The sequence below is a fragment of the Orcinus orca genome, chromosome 15, assembly GCF_937001465.1.
Source record: "Orcinus orca chromosome 15, mOrcOrc1.1, whole genome shotgun sequence".
Taxonomy (NCBI): domain Eukaryota; kingdom Metazoa; phylum Chordata; class Mammalia; order Artiodactyla; family Delphinidae; genus Orcinus; species Orcinus orca.
In genome coordinates this window covers 26,793,649-26,806,614 of record NC_064573.1, presented here as the reverse complement: position 1 = coordinate 26,806,614, position 12,966 = coordinate 26,793,649, and the positions used below count along the sequence as shown (strand labels likewise).

The 12,966-nt window shown below is 40.2% G+C and overlaps 1 protein-coding gene across 1 annotated transcript in view; it reads right to left on the bottom strand.

Annotated features, from left to right (window-relative positions):
- LOXHD1 (lipoxygenase homology PLAT domains 1) overlaps positions 1-12,966 on the bottom strand; it is a 202,363-nt gene that overhangs the window by 15,953 nt on the left and 173,444 nt on the right. The gene's annotated exons all lie outside the window — the stretch shown is intronic.

The window sequence follows — 12,966 nt, the reverse complement described above, 5'->3', positions numbered from 1 at the left end:
ACATCTTGCCTTCTCGTGCCACTTGGGGCTGTGGGGGCAGTCCCACTGTCCCCACCAAAAAGCCATTCTCTAGAATCAGACACTGCTCAAAGCAACAACTCTAGATCTTGCCATTGGTCTCAAGGGTTATAAACACAAAGAGACACACAAAGGTGGACACACACTTCTAGTCGCCCAGTCTGCAGGGAGTAGATATTAAGGCTCATGGACAGAGCACACATATTGGCAGTCCTAGTATAGCTTCATTCCCAGTGTAAAAAGTACTTCATATGTTTTAAAACATAGATCTTTACTGAAAGTGGAAAACAGCAAGTCCTAAAACAAGTTAAATTTTAAAATAGTTCTGTCGAGTTAAAAAGTGGTGAGTTATTTTATCAACAAAATTTTTTTGGCATGCATATTTTAAGTTTTATTTAAATTCAAAATGTAAATAACAAATGGTTAGTAATAAATGGAAATAACAGAATCCGAAGCAAGATATCTGGATTCATACCCAGAGCTGCCATATACATGCTATGTGACCTCGGGCAAGTTACTTCACTTCCCTGTTCCTCATCTTTTCAGAATTACATAGAATATAAGTTCAAAAAGATTAAGAAATGATGTAAAATATTTGAGTAGTAACAGTCGGGGTATTCGTTTAAGTGGATAAATGTGGGCATCAAACTGCTTGAGTGTTTACATTCTATTAGATACACTTAAGGTGCTTTATTTTAAAATATCAGTATTTATGATAAACTTTTTAAAACTCAATAAATATATTTACTTTCCTGCATTAGGGCCAGTTCCATCTGTAAGTTTGTAAATTGGTTGCTTTCTGAGATGATTCCTGATACTATCATACACTAATTCAACTGCTTAATAAGGCTCGAAGTATTCAGTCTAGAGATGGTGCATGTCAGACCCATGGAAGCAGTCCTACCAGGCTTCGAGAGCGGAACATAGGAAGGAAGAGGGAGTGAAGAGGGAGGCAGAGGAAGAGAAGACAAATCGTTTGTCCTGTTGGAAGATGTCCCAGTGGAAGACATTCTTTGCTCTCCCCCAATCCCCTACCGTGTGTGTGTGTGTGTGTGTGTGTGTGTGTGTGTGTGTGTGTGTGTGAATATGAATGAGGTGATTCGCTGTCCAGGCCTTACCCAAATCAACTACAACAGGATCTCTGGAGTGTGACCCAGGTATCAACAGTCTTTAAAGCTTCCCAGGTGATTCCAATGTGTAGCCAAGGCTGAGAACTTGAGCCTGCATGGCAATTACCTGGAGGACTTTGTTAAAACAGATAACTGGGCCCCACCCCCAGAGATTCTGATTCAGTTAGGTTTGTAGTGGGGTCCTGGGGTCCAAGAATTTCTTTCTCCAACCAGTTCTCGGGTGCTCCTGGTTCTGCTGGTCCCAGAGCCACGCCTTGGCTTAATGTATCAGAGTCATCTCTTGTCCAGGATGATGGTCTTTCTATGATATCATGGCAATAATGATCAATGGGAATCAATGAGAATTTTGTGTGCCTAAGTGTGTGTGAGTGTTAGTGGAGGGGGATGACATTAACCGGAGAGGTGGGTCATCATGAGATCACTTCTGTTGCTGGAATGCACTCTTCACCCTGCTGTACGTCCTGGGCAGGTTTCACTCCTGAATTACACTTCCTGAGCTCCAGGCAGGGTGGTGACTGAGGAAAACAGTGAGCTCATGGGAAGGGTGGATTCTGGGCTGGCTTTGACTTTATCCACAGGCAATTCAGTGCCCCAGTGTGTGATTGAAGACAACCAGAGGAGGAGCCTACCTGGCCCGGGTTGCCCTGGTGCTTCTTGGCAGGTTGCTCCCTTCCCTCCTCATCCCCCTTTCCTCTCTCCTCTGAAAGCATGGCATTGTCTCACCCCATCTCCAGTTCTCTTTCCAAGTTTGATTCTGCAAAGAAACTTCTTCCATGGTAAATAGCAGGCTAACCCCAACCATTCTGAGATAAAGAAGCTTCATTCTCAGCCTCATGCTCACTGCTTATTTAGTTGCCTTGTTTTGGAAATGTTGAATGTGATTAACAGGGATCCTACTACAACTTTCTAGACTAATAACCTATCAAACATGGGAACAGGCAGCCCTGGGCAGGCTGATGCCATGTGGCTGGGTTCTGCTGTTGAAGGCACCAGAGAAGTTGACAGACCGACAGTTATAGCATGGCTAGTTGTGTGGCCAGCACTACCTGGATGGTCTCCACCATAGACCAATAGGGAACCATCTGAATCGCACCATTAGAGAATCCATTTCTTTACAAAGTCTCCTCTTTTAGAGTCCTACTTTATTTTTTTACACAAATATAGCAAACACCCCACACTGCCTGACATCTTACTTTTTCACTTACAATCTATATCAGTACATAAATATCTGCCCATCATTTTTCACAGTTGCATGGTATTCCATTGTATGTACACAAAAGAAATTTTCTACCTTGTTCTTATTGATGGATAATTAGCTGCTAACCAGACTTTTACTTCTATATGCAATGGTATAATTACTATCCTTCTACATGCATCATAGTGATCTTTTAAAATCATGAATCGGATTTTGTGACTTCTCCATGGAAAACCCTTCAATGGCTTCCCAGCACTCTCAGAATAAAATACAAACAGCTCACTAGCAACTCTAAGAATCGGCATGACTTTGTCCCTTTCCATTCTGATTTCATTTCATACTACTTGCAATTTTAATTACTATATTTCACTTACACTGGCCTTTTAGTACCTTAATATATGAAATCCAGTCTTGCCTTGGAAACTTTGCATATACTTTTTGGTCTGCCTGGAAAAATATACCCCAGGCTCTGAATGCCCATAGTGTTTCATCACTGAGGCGTCAGATCAAATGTCCTGTCTTTCGGAAGACCTTTCCTAACCACACTATTTGCAGAGGTTTCCTCATCCTCAATTACTTGCCATCACATCAACATATACCCATTTCACAATCTGAAATAATTTTGTTTTTATTTCCTTGCACATTTTCTATATATTGTCTGTCTTTTACTAGGTTGTAAGCCCCATGAAAGCAGGGGTCTTGCCTGATATATCCACCACTATATTTTAGTGCCTAGAGCAATGCTTATAGCACATTATTCAACAAATGTTTATTGAATGCGTGAGTGTGCACTATTAGTGAATAGGGAAGAACGAGGAAGAAGGAAACTGGTGGTAACATTCTGTGAGTGGAGGGGGAAAATAATTCAAAGCCCCACCAGGGAGCAGAGGCCTGCCCTAGTAGAATTGATTGTTTTATCCCAAATGTCCTAAGGTTTACTATAAGAAAAAAGCTTAAAAACTGAATGAGCATGGGGTCCCAATCTTTCCAGCCAAGAGAGGGCAGATTCTGAGTGGGAGAGAGACTGACTGCTACATGCTTCCTGGATTTCATCATGCCATCTACTACCTGCGATTCCTCAGTGGCCTTCCATACCTGATGGGAAAAAAGGGCCCAATTCTGTGTTTTCATATGTAGGGCTTTCTTCACCCTGTCTCCATACACTTCATTCCTTACCTCAATAAGGAAGACCCCCCTAATGCAAATCCTCCACCTTACTTAGATAGATTTATTCAGCACCACTTTAGCATTTCCTTCCTCTTCATTAAGTCTCCAAGCTATTTCCCTGCCCTAAATTCCCACCTATCCTCTGGACAACTTAGGCCCCACCTCCTCCATGAAACCCTCCAAACTCCCCAGTCCCATAGCATTCATCATCTGTCCATTCACTTGGCTATGAACACAGATGGCTTGGGAAATCTTTTCTATTGAGGTCATGAACATGAACTAACTCTTTTATGGTGATTTTATGTTGTATGTCTGACTTCTCCAGTTAGATTTTAAGGTGGGGGAACCATGTCTTATGACTTCTTGATTGCATCACAGGGATATTGACTTAATGCTCAATAAACATAGAATTGATAAATTATATTTACTTTCTATAGTGAACTCTCAGGTTTTTTTTTTTTTTTTGGTCAAGCTAAGGTCCATGTGGGTAAACAAAATTTCTTAAATAAGATAAATAGAAGATTTGAAATGAGTTATGGAACCATCACAGTCCTAGCTATTAAAGAATACAAGAATCTAGCTATTATTCTTCCACAAACACTTTCACATGTACATCATCCAAACTAGGATGCCCAGAATGACACACATGGATTTGGCAAATCTGGACTGCATTCTCAGCATATCCACCATACTGAACGTATTATCATATCTGCATGCCTCAGTTTCCTTACTTGAGCAATGTGACTGGGTTAAAATACATGATTTCTGTGGTCCTTTATATTTCTATGAATTTATATTATTCAAAAGAAAATATATAAATTCATTCTGTGATTTCATCAGAGTTTTCAGAGGAAGCAAGCAAGAAGAACAAGATGAATTAGAAAATAAACACTCTGTTATAATTTGTTCAGTGTTGTAAAAGCTATCTGGGTGATTGGAATTAAGGAGAAGAATTAATCATTTATCTTGATTTTCATTTATGAACTATATTTCATGGTAATCAAATAGCCTGAGGGACAATTTTTTACAGAAGAATTCTAGCTAATAAGTGGATAAGAAATAACAATTAGAAAATCATTTGTAACCCTAACTGATCATCACTGGGAGAAGCCATTAGATGAAGAGTGATGGGGGGAAATTTACAATGGAGGAATCAAGTAGACAGCCCCTGGATCCACCATTAGATGTGAGCATCAGTGAGACTGAGACAGCTGTGATGTAATATGAAGGACACAGGTCCCATTTTAAAGTAGCCTTGATACCACCTATAAGGCATTCTTGCCAAAGAATGTTGAACCTGAAGCTAATCAAGCCTTTAGAGCTGACCTCCAGATTGTAGGAAATATGGGGAATAAGGAAGCAATGATACCAAGAAGAAGCAAACAGGCAGGTCTGGAGTGTGGAAATTTTATAGATCATTGGGCCAAGTTCCTTCAACAGTCAATGGCATGAAAAAATAAAGGGATTAGGTATGGCTCTTCATTAAAGGAGGCTAAAGAAGCATAACAACTAAATATGCTGTGTGGACCTTGTTTGCATCCTGATTCACATAAAACCAAAAGTACAAAGACATTTTTTATGTTATTAAGGAAATTTGCATATGGAGTGGAAATTGGATGACATAAATAAATCATTGTTAAGTGTGATAATGGCATTGAGAAAATATCTACTTTTAAAAGAGAAACATACTAAATATGTTTGGGCGAAATGACATGAGGTTTAGGATTTGATTTTATATCTTTCAGCAAACAAAAAGAAGCCAAAAAAGAAAAAAAAGGGTAAAGCAGGTATGACAAATCATGTGTTGAATCCATGTGATGGGTATGTGGAAGTTCATTATACATATCTAGCTGTCTTGACTTATATTAATATTTAAACTTTCATCTCTGGAAGATAAAGTTACTATAAAGAAAAAGTTAGGCACAGAACCTTGTTCCTCTCCTGACCCTAGTATCCCAACCACTTGGGCTCAATGAAGACACAAAAATCTTTCTTTCCCTGCCGATGATAGGATCCTGCTTTCAGATCCAAAGTCTGGTTGGAAAGGAGAAGGCCATTTCTCTGCTTACAAAGGGAAGAGATTAACATCAATGACTTGGGATTTCTTTAGGTTCAAGAGCCATGATGGGGCCAAAGGCAATCAGTCTTGGGCTATCCAAGGGAGGCATCAAGTTCTTTGAAGAGCCAAAGTAGTAGCAACAAACAATTGTTAGTATGGCTTAGAGCTGTCCAAGGTGCTGAACTGCCTCCCTTTTCTTTCAAGGTTTTGACAGTGGTGAGACAAATTTGAATGCAGAGTTTTTGCATAGAAGAAAAATGCAGTTTTTTTCCTTGAGAAAACTGAGAAAGTCTAGATATGTGCATAGTGTCTAAGGAGTGGGGACAGCCATTATTAGAGGACTTAGTGATGACCCTGAGGTTCATGGCTAGTACTCAGTTTTTGAAAGTACTAAGACACAGGAAAAATTCTGATTTGGGAGAAATGTGCGTTCCCTGTAGTGGAGGCATAAAAAGACAGGAATAATCAGAGGGACTGAAACAGATGTATAAATAAATTCTATATTAAGTTCCTACTATATTACAGGCAGTGTGATAGGCATTAGGGAAAGAGCAATGAATATGACAGTGGTACTCACGGAGCTGATAAGTAAGGGAGACAGAGGCTAAGCATGCAGTTACAAATATAATGACTATTCTGGGGGACGGTTTAAGTAAGGTAAGGCGATAGGAAGAACTTACAGTGAGGAGGTCAGTACCTAAGAGAGTTTGTTAATCATAAACAGGGAGATGTAATCATGGCAGGGTGCATGTTTGGAATTAGGTCACAAGGCAGAAGTCTCAGGGGCTGGAATTCAATGTCAAGCACATAGTAGAAACAGAAGCTAGTCTGATGCCTTTTAGTTCTAGATTCTTCCTCTTTTTCCTGCTTAGAAGAATAGTTGGTTTCTGAGCCCCAGTTACCACTGAACTGCCTGCAGGGCTATGGAGACCCTAGCTGCAAAAGTTAAGAGCAATGTTTGTCAAGCAGATCCCAACTTGACACCATCTTGAGAATTATAGCTCTGGACCACCTCACTGTACTTTAAGCTGCTGCAGTTAACCTTGCTGACTTCAGGCTCTCTGATGGGACTTCACTCTGATATGGTGCATTTTATCTTGGCCCAATGGCTTGAATATTTTTCTATTCAGCAGCAAATCCTGAGGCAGATATTTTGCTGCAGAAAGGTGATTGAATTGGAGCCCTCAGGAAGTCTACACTATTCCCTGGAAGGGCCTTTTCCTTACTGTGTTCAATTCTTAGGGCTGCTGTAACCAATTACCACAAACTTGGTGGCTTAAAAAAAAAAGAAAATTATTCTCTCACCACCATGGAGGCTACAAGTCTGAAAACAAGGTGTCAGTGGGGAATGATCCTTCTGAAGACTCCAAGAAAGAATCCTCCTGGCCTCTTCCTAGCTCTGGGTAGCTCCTGGCAATCCCTGGCATTCAATGTCTTTGAGCTGTGTTCTCTATTTCCGGTCTCTGCCTCTATCTTCACGTGGACTTCTCCATATGTCTCTTTGTGTCCTCTCATCTTCTTATAGGAACAGAAGTCATTGGATTTAGGAACCACCCTAAATCCAGGATGATTTCATCTCAAAATCCTTAACTAATAAAGGCCCTATTTGCAATTAAGGTCACATTCTGAGGTTCTAGGTGGCCAAGAATTCAGGGGGAACATTTGACCCACTAAATCTGCCTTTGGAGAATTACAAATGCTTTGAAGGAGTGTCTGATAGAATGTGCTACATCTGGAGCTTCTCAAACACAGAGAGGAGAAAGATATTTCCCTGGGAGTCCAGAAAAGGATGGCATTTGGAGTCATCCATTTAGGCTTAAGAAGCTGCTACAAGCTGATGTTTGACATGAATTTAGTTATTTGTTCGCATAATTATTAAATAGCTACTAAGTGCAAGGCACTGAGAATTCAAAGTTGAATCAAACAAGTTAGAGACCTACTGTTTAGAGATTCAAAATCTGCCAGTCGTAATTGGCAAGGCAATTACAATTCAGCACAGTAAGCGCTATGAATAGAGTTATAAACAGAACAGTTCGGGAGCATCGAGTAAGGAGCATCTAATTTCATTTCATGTAAAAAGTGGTAGTTAATCTGGAGTTTGAAGGATGCATTAGAATTTATCAGGGGAAGAGAATTTCAGGTGAAAACTCATCTCTTAGGTATTTATTTATGAATAACTGTTAGCTTGGCCAAAGATGTAAGTTATTTCATGCCAGGTAAAATTTAAACAAGGGCTGGCCTCGAAGTTCAGAGAGCTAGGAAAGAGAAGAGAGTGAAGAGAAGAGAAAACCTTTTTAATGGAAGTTCATCTTAGAGATTTCTCATTGTTGCAAATTCATATGTACCACGCCATTCACTGGATGGACTGGAACAGTCAGGAATAAAAAGGCAATTCCACTTTATAAAAAGGACAAGAAAACAGAGAGGGTGAAGCTAGGTGAGAAAGTTTCCCTGACAATTTGTGTGTGTGTGGGGGGGGAGGAGTACTTAGGAGGCAGTGACGAACATTTTTGTCTTATAAACATGAATCCATAAATGACAGAAGGCTCTTTATCTTCCCCTCCTTTTCCCTTGTTACAGTGATTTAAATGTTTGGCTGCATAAAAATATTTCTCACCAAGGGATTCTGGGAATTTGCTAGGGAGAAATAAACATTTTCAATAGTTTAAATTGCTTTGCTATTTGAAAAAAATGTGTTTTCATATTTCCTTTATTAAATTTATGCCCAGGAAACTATGGCATCATGAACCAACACACCACTTCTTGGGATTTCATGACCAGTGAACGATCCTCAACATTACATAGTTCCTCAGACAGGGTCCATCTCCCCAGACACATTCCCCTTTGGAAGTAAAAAAATGTTAAGGCAATCCATTTTCCTCCTCTTTTCTTCCTCCTTCTCCTCTTCCTTCCCTTCTATTATCTAACCTCAGGTTAGAATTCTCAGGAATCTGCTCTCGGCCACTTCTGTTTTTCTCAAGCTGCACTTCCTCCACAAATGCTCTTATCACTCTCATGGCTTCAGTAATGTCTCTGTACTAACAACTCTTAGATCAATATCTCCCAGCTAGTTTTCCTCCTGAGCCCCAGACCCCACTCTTACTAGCTATCACCTCTTAGATGTCTTCCAGACCTTTAAATTAAACATATCAAGATGAAGAAACTCCTCAAGCATCCTCACCATTCTTGCTCAAGTTTCCTTCTTAGCCAAACCTTTAATAAGTTTTCTGCCTTAAATATTTCTCAAATCTTTTTACATTTTCTCCATTCCCCACTGCTACCATCATTGTGCAAAGCATCATTATCTCCCATCATCTCTTAGCCAGTCTTTTGAAGTTTGTTTTCTTTTCCATTTAACCTATCCCCCACAGATACTATGGTAATCTTCCCCATGTGACTACTGTTCTGAGATCCTTTGATGGCTTCTCAGGACAATTAGGATAAAGACCCAATCCTTGACATGGCTTATAATAACTTGCACAGCCTGATTCCAGTCTACTTTCTAGCTCCCAACCCCGTTCCCTATTTTGTAGTCATTCTGAACTCTTCTTTCATTTCTGGAACATATCAATATTTTTTATATTTCAGGACTTTTATGTTTTGTATTCATTCTGCCTCAAATATGCTTCATTTTTGGTAAATACCACACCTAACCAAATGTCTATTCCTATCAATACTTCAGGTCTTAGCTTAAATATCACCTTTTCAAAGATAGATCCAGTTGAACCTTATTATTTGTGTATTATCCATATTTACAGATTAACCTACTTGCTAAAATTTATTTGTAACCCTAAAATCGATATGCACAGCGTTTTCACAGTTATTCATGGACATGTGCAGAGTGGCAAAAAATTTGAGATGTCTGATGCACATGTTGCCAGCTGAGGTTAAACAAGACGGTGCTCTGCCTCCTTGTTTCAGCTCTCACACTATGAATAAGTGTCCTTTGTTTGGTCTATTTAGTGCTATGGTTTTTTATTTTTACATTTTTATGCTTTTTGTTGGTAATCTTGCTGTTTTAAATGTCCCCCAAGCATAGTGCTAGAGAGCTGTCTAGTGTTTCTAAGTGCAACAAGGCTGTGATGTGCCTTACAAAGAAAATAGATTTGTCACTTAATGTTCCTTTAGGCATGAGTTATAGTATTGATGACCATGAGTTCACTGTTAATAAATCAAGAACTCCTAGAGAAATGGAAATAAAAACAAAAATAACAAATGGGACCTAATGAAACTTAAAAGCTTTTGCACAGCAAAGGAAACCATAAACAAGACCAAAAGACAACCCTCAGAATGGGAGCAAATATTTGCAAATGAATCAACAAACAAAGGATTAATCTCCAAAATTTACAAGCAGCTCATGCAGCTCAATAACAAAAAAACAAACAACCCAATCCAAAAATGGGCAGAAGACCTAAATAGACATTTCTCCAAAGAAGATGTACAGATGTCCAACAAACACATGAAAGGATGTTCAGCATCACTAATCATTAGAGAAATGCAAATCAAAACTTCACACCAGTCAGAATGGCCATCATCAAAAAATCTACAAACAGTAAATGCTGGAGAGGGTGTGGAGAAAAGGGAACCCTCTTGCACTGTTGGTGGGAATGTGAATTGATACAGCCACTATGGAGAACAGTATGGAGGTTCCTTAAAAAACTACAAATAGAACTACCATACGACCCATCAATCCCACTACTGGGCATATACCCTGAGAAAACCATAATTCAAAAAGCGTCATGTACCAAAATGTTCATCGCATCTCTATTTACAATAGCCAGGACATGGAAGCAACCTAAGTGTCCATCAACAGAAGAATGGATAAAGAAGATGTGACACATATATACAATGGAATATTACTCAGCCATAAAAAGAAACGAAATTGAGATATTTGTAGTGAGGTGGATAGACCTAGAGTCTATCATACAGAGTGAAGTAAGTCAGAAGGAGAAAAACAAATACCGTATGCTAACACATATATATGGAATCTAAGGAAAAAAAATGTCATAAGGAACCTAGGGGTAAGACGGGAGTAAAGACACAGACCTACTAGAGCATGGACTTGAGGATATGGGGAGGGGGAAGGGTAAGCTGTGACAAAGTGAGAGAGTGGCATGGACTACGAAACGTAAAATAGATAGCTAGTGGGAAGCAGCCACATAGCACAGCCACAAACCACAGATCAGCTAGGTGGTTTGTGACCACCTAGAGGGGTGGGATAGGGAGGGTGGGAGGGAGGGAGATGCAACAGGGAAGAGATATGGGAACATATGTATATGTATAACTGATTCACTTTGTTATAAAGCAGAAACTAACACACCATTGTAAAGCAATTATACTCCAATAAAGATGTTAAAAAAATTAATCAAGAATATATATTAGATGAGGTGTCTTTAAACAGGAACACACATAAAACAAAGTTATGTATTGACTGGTTGATGAAAATGCTGTGACCAGAGGCCTGCAGAAACCTAATCTTGTATTTTCCCTAGGAGCAGTGGTTCAGTGTTTGCAGCAACTTTAGAGTGCAAAACTATTGTGGATAATGAGAATTGGTTACATTTGATTTATTGACTGAAATCAATATAAAAACTTGTTAGGACTTGTTAGGAATCATTAGGACTACAGTAGTAGAGGAACTGAAAGGCTCATGTTGTCTGGGAAGAGGACATGTCAGGTAGGAGGAGAAAAACAAGAAAGGGGGAAACATAGGCATCACTACAGGCAAACATTATCCCTGACTCCTGGAATGCTACTGCTTGACTCTCTGGAACATTTTTCTGAAATATGTGTGCCTTTGCTTTCCTAGGTAGTTTGGAAGGAGGGATACCACACGGAGCAGGAATGCCTAAGAGGACTCTGGAAAGTCTGTGATGAGAAACAGATGGGGATGGAAGGAGAAAGCAGACTTTGAAGGTGTGGTAGCAACAGGAGAAGTCATCCAAGGAACAAAGAACCAGTAGGGTTTCAGATATTTAGTCAGGTGGAGTTAGATAAGATGGAGTTGAAGACAGCAGCCTTTGAAGACAGGAAACAGAGATGAACTCTGATCTTGGATCAGCAATTATCTGTCTTTTATTGCTGTGAATTGAGGATGAGACGTATGGTAAGTTGAACCATTTTGGCAAGCTGAGGGAAGTCTATAACAGTCCAGTCTGAAAATAGTCAGCCTCAAAAGTGGGAACCCTAGAAACAGGTGGCAGAGTCCAGAATTGAGAGACGCCAGAGAGAAGTCAGTACCCTGGACAGCTACACAGCTCCAAAGGCTATAGCGTGTTTACCCAGAACTGTGGTATTTAACACGGACATCCTCAGTCTTTCTGGTCATCCCCTCCACCCTCACAACCCTGTGAGTGAAACCTTCATATTAAAAATGGCCCTGACACTGTCTTCCCTTCTTGGAAATGGGATGGAGGTCATCATGGTCTACATGAAGTTCTACCCTGCCCAGTTCTCTGACCTGACCAGGAGGTGATCAGGGAGCCCCTTGACCTCTGATCCCATCATGTGGTTGAACCCTAAGGGGATTGTTCAGACTGGCTGGGAATAATATTTCTTCCTTCTCAAGGTTCTAGTCCCTTTGCTTCTCTGTTGCTTCTGAGCTAGGGGCTGTGGAAGAACAGAATTAAAGGCCCTGGTATTTCTCAGCTCTGTCCTGGGAGTAGGGGAGGGGGTGGAGTCTCAACTAAGCTAAGATTTAGTGAGTCTCCACTGTGCCACAGGCACCTTTGTAGGCAGTTATGAAAATAAATATGAATGAGCCATGGCCCCTGATCTCAAGAGTAATGCCTTGCCAGGGTGTGTTGGCAGTCCAGAGATAAAATGTACTTCTTTCTGATTAGGACAGGGGCACACTTCCCAGGAATATACTTCCTAAACTATGGTTTGCTTCTGGCATGGACACTGCAACAGGAAACTGTATGCATGGATATTAGGGTAGACAAACCCCATCCCCACCCACCCTCATCAATCTGGTCTGACAAAACACTCTAATTAGGCTTGTGGTGACACACACATTGGGGCTCAGCGCTTTTACTGAGCCCCTGGCATCTTGCTTAAACACTGAAGTGATTGTCTTGACTAAGTGATCCATCAGTGGCATGGCGTGGGCAGCGGCTCATCTTGATCTTATGAACTGTCTGGGGCAGGAGATGATCTTAATAATTTGGCTCTTGTTGTTAAGCCAGACTTTCGACCACCGACCAACCTTCTACTAGTTCTAAAACAATCATAATGGATGATGAGAGAGTGAGAAAGAATTCAGGGATCTTTGTTTTGTTTCCTTATTGGGAAAGAGTAGAGATTCATTAGGGATATTTTGAGAATATTTTGCAAGTATGTTTCTTTCCATAGACGTATAATGACACTGAATGAACAGGAGAGGAATAAGCATCCCC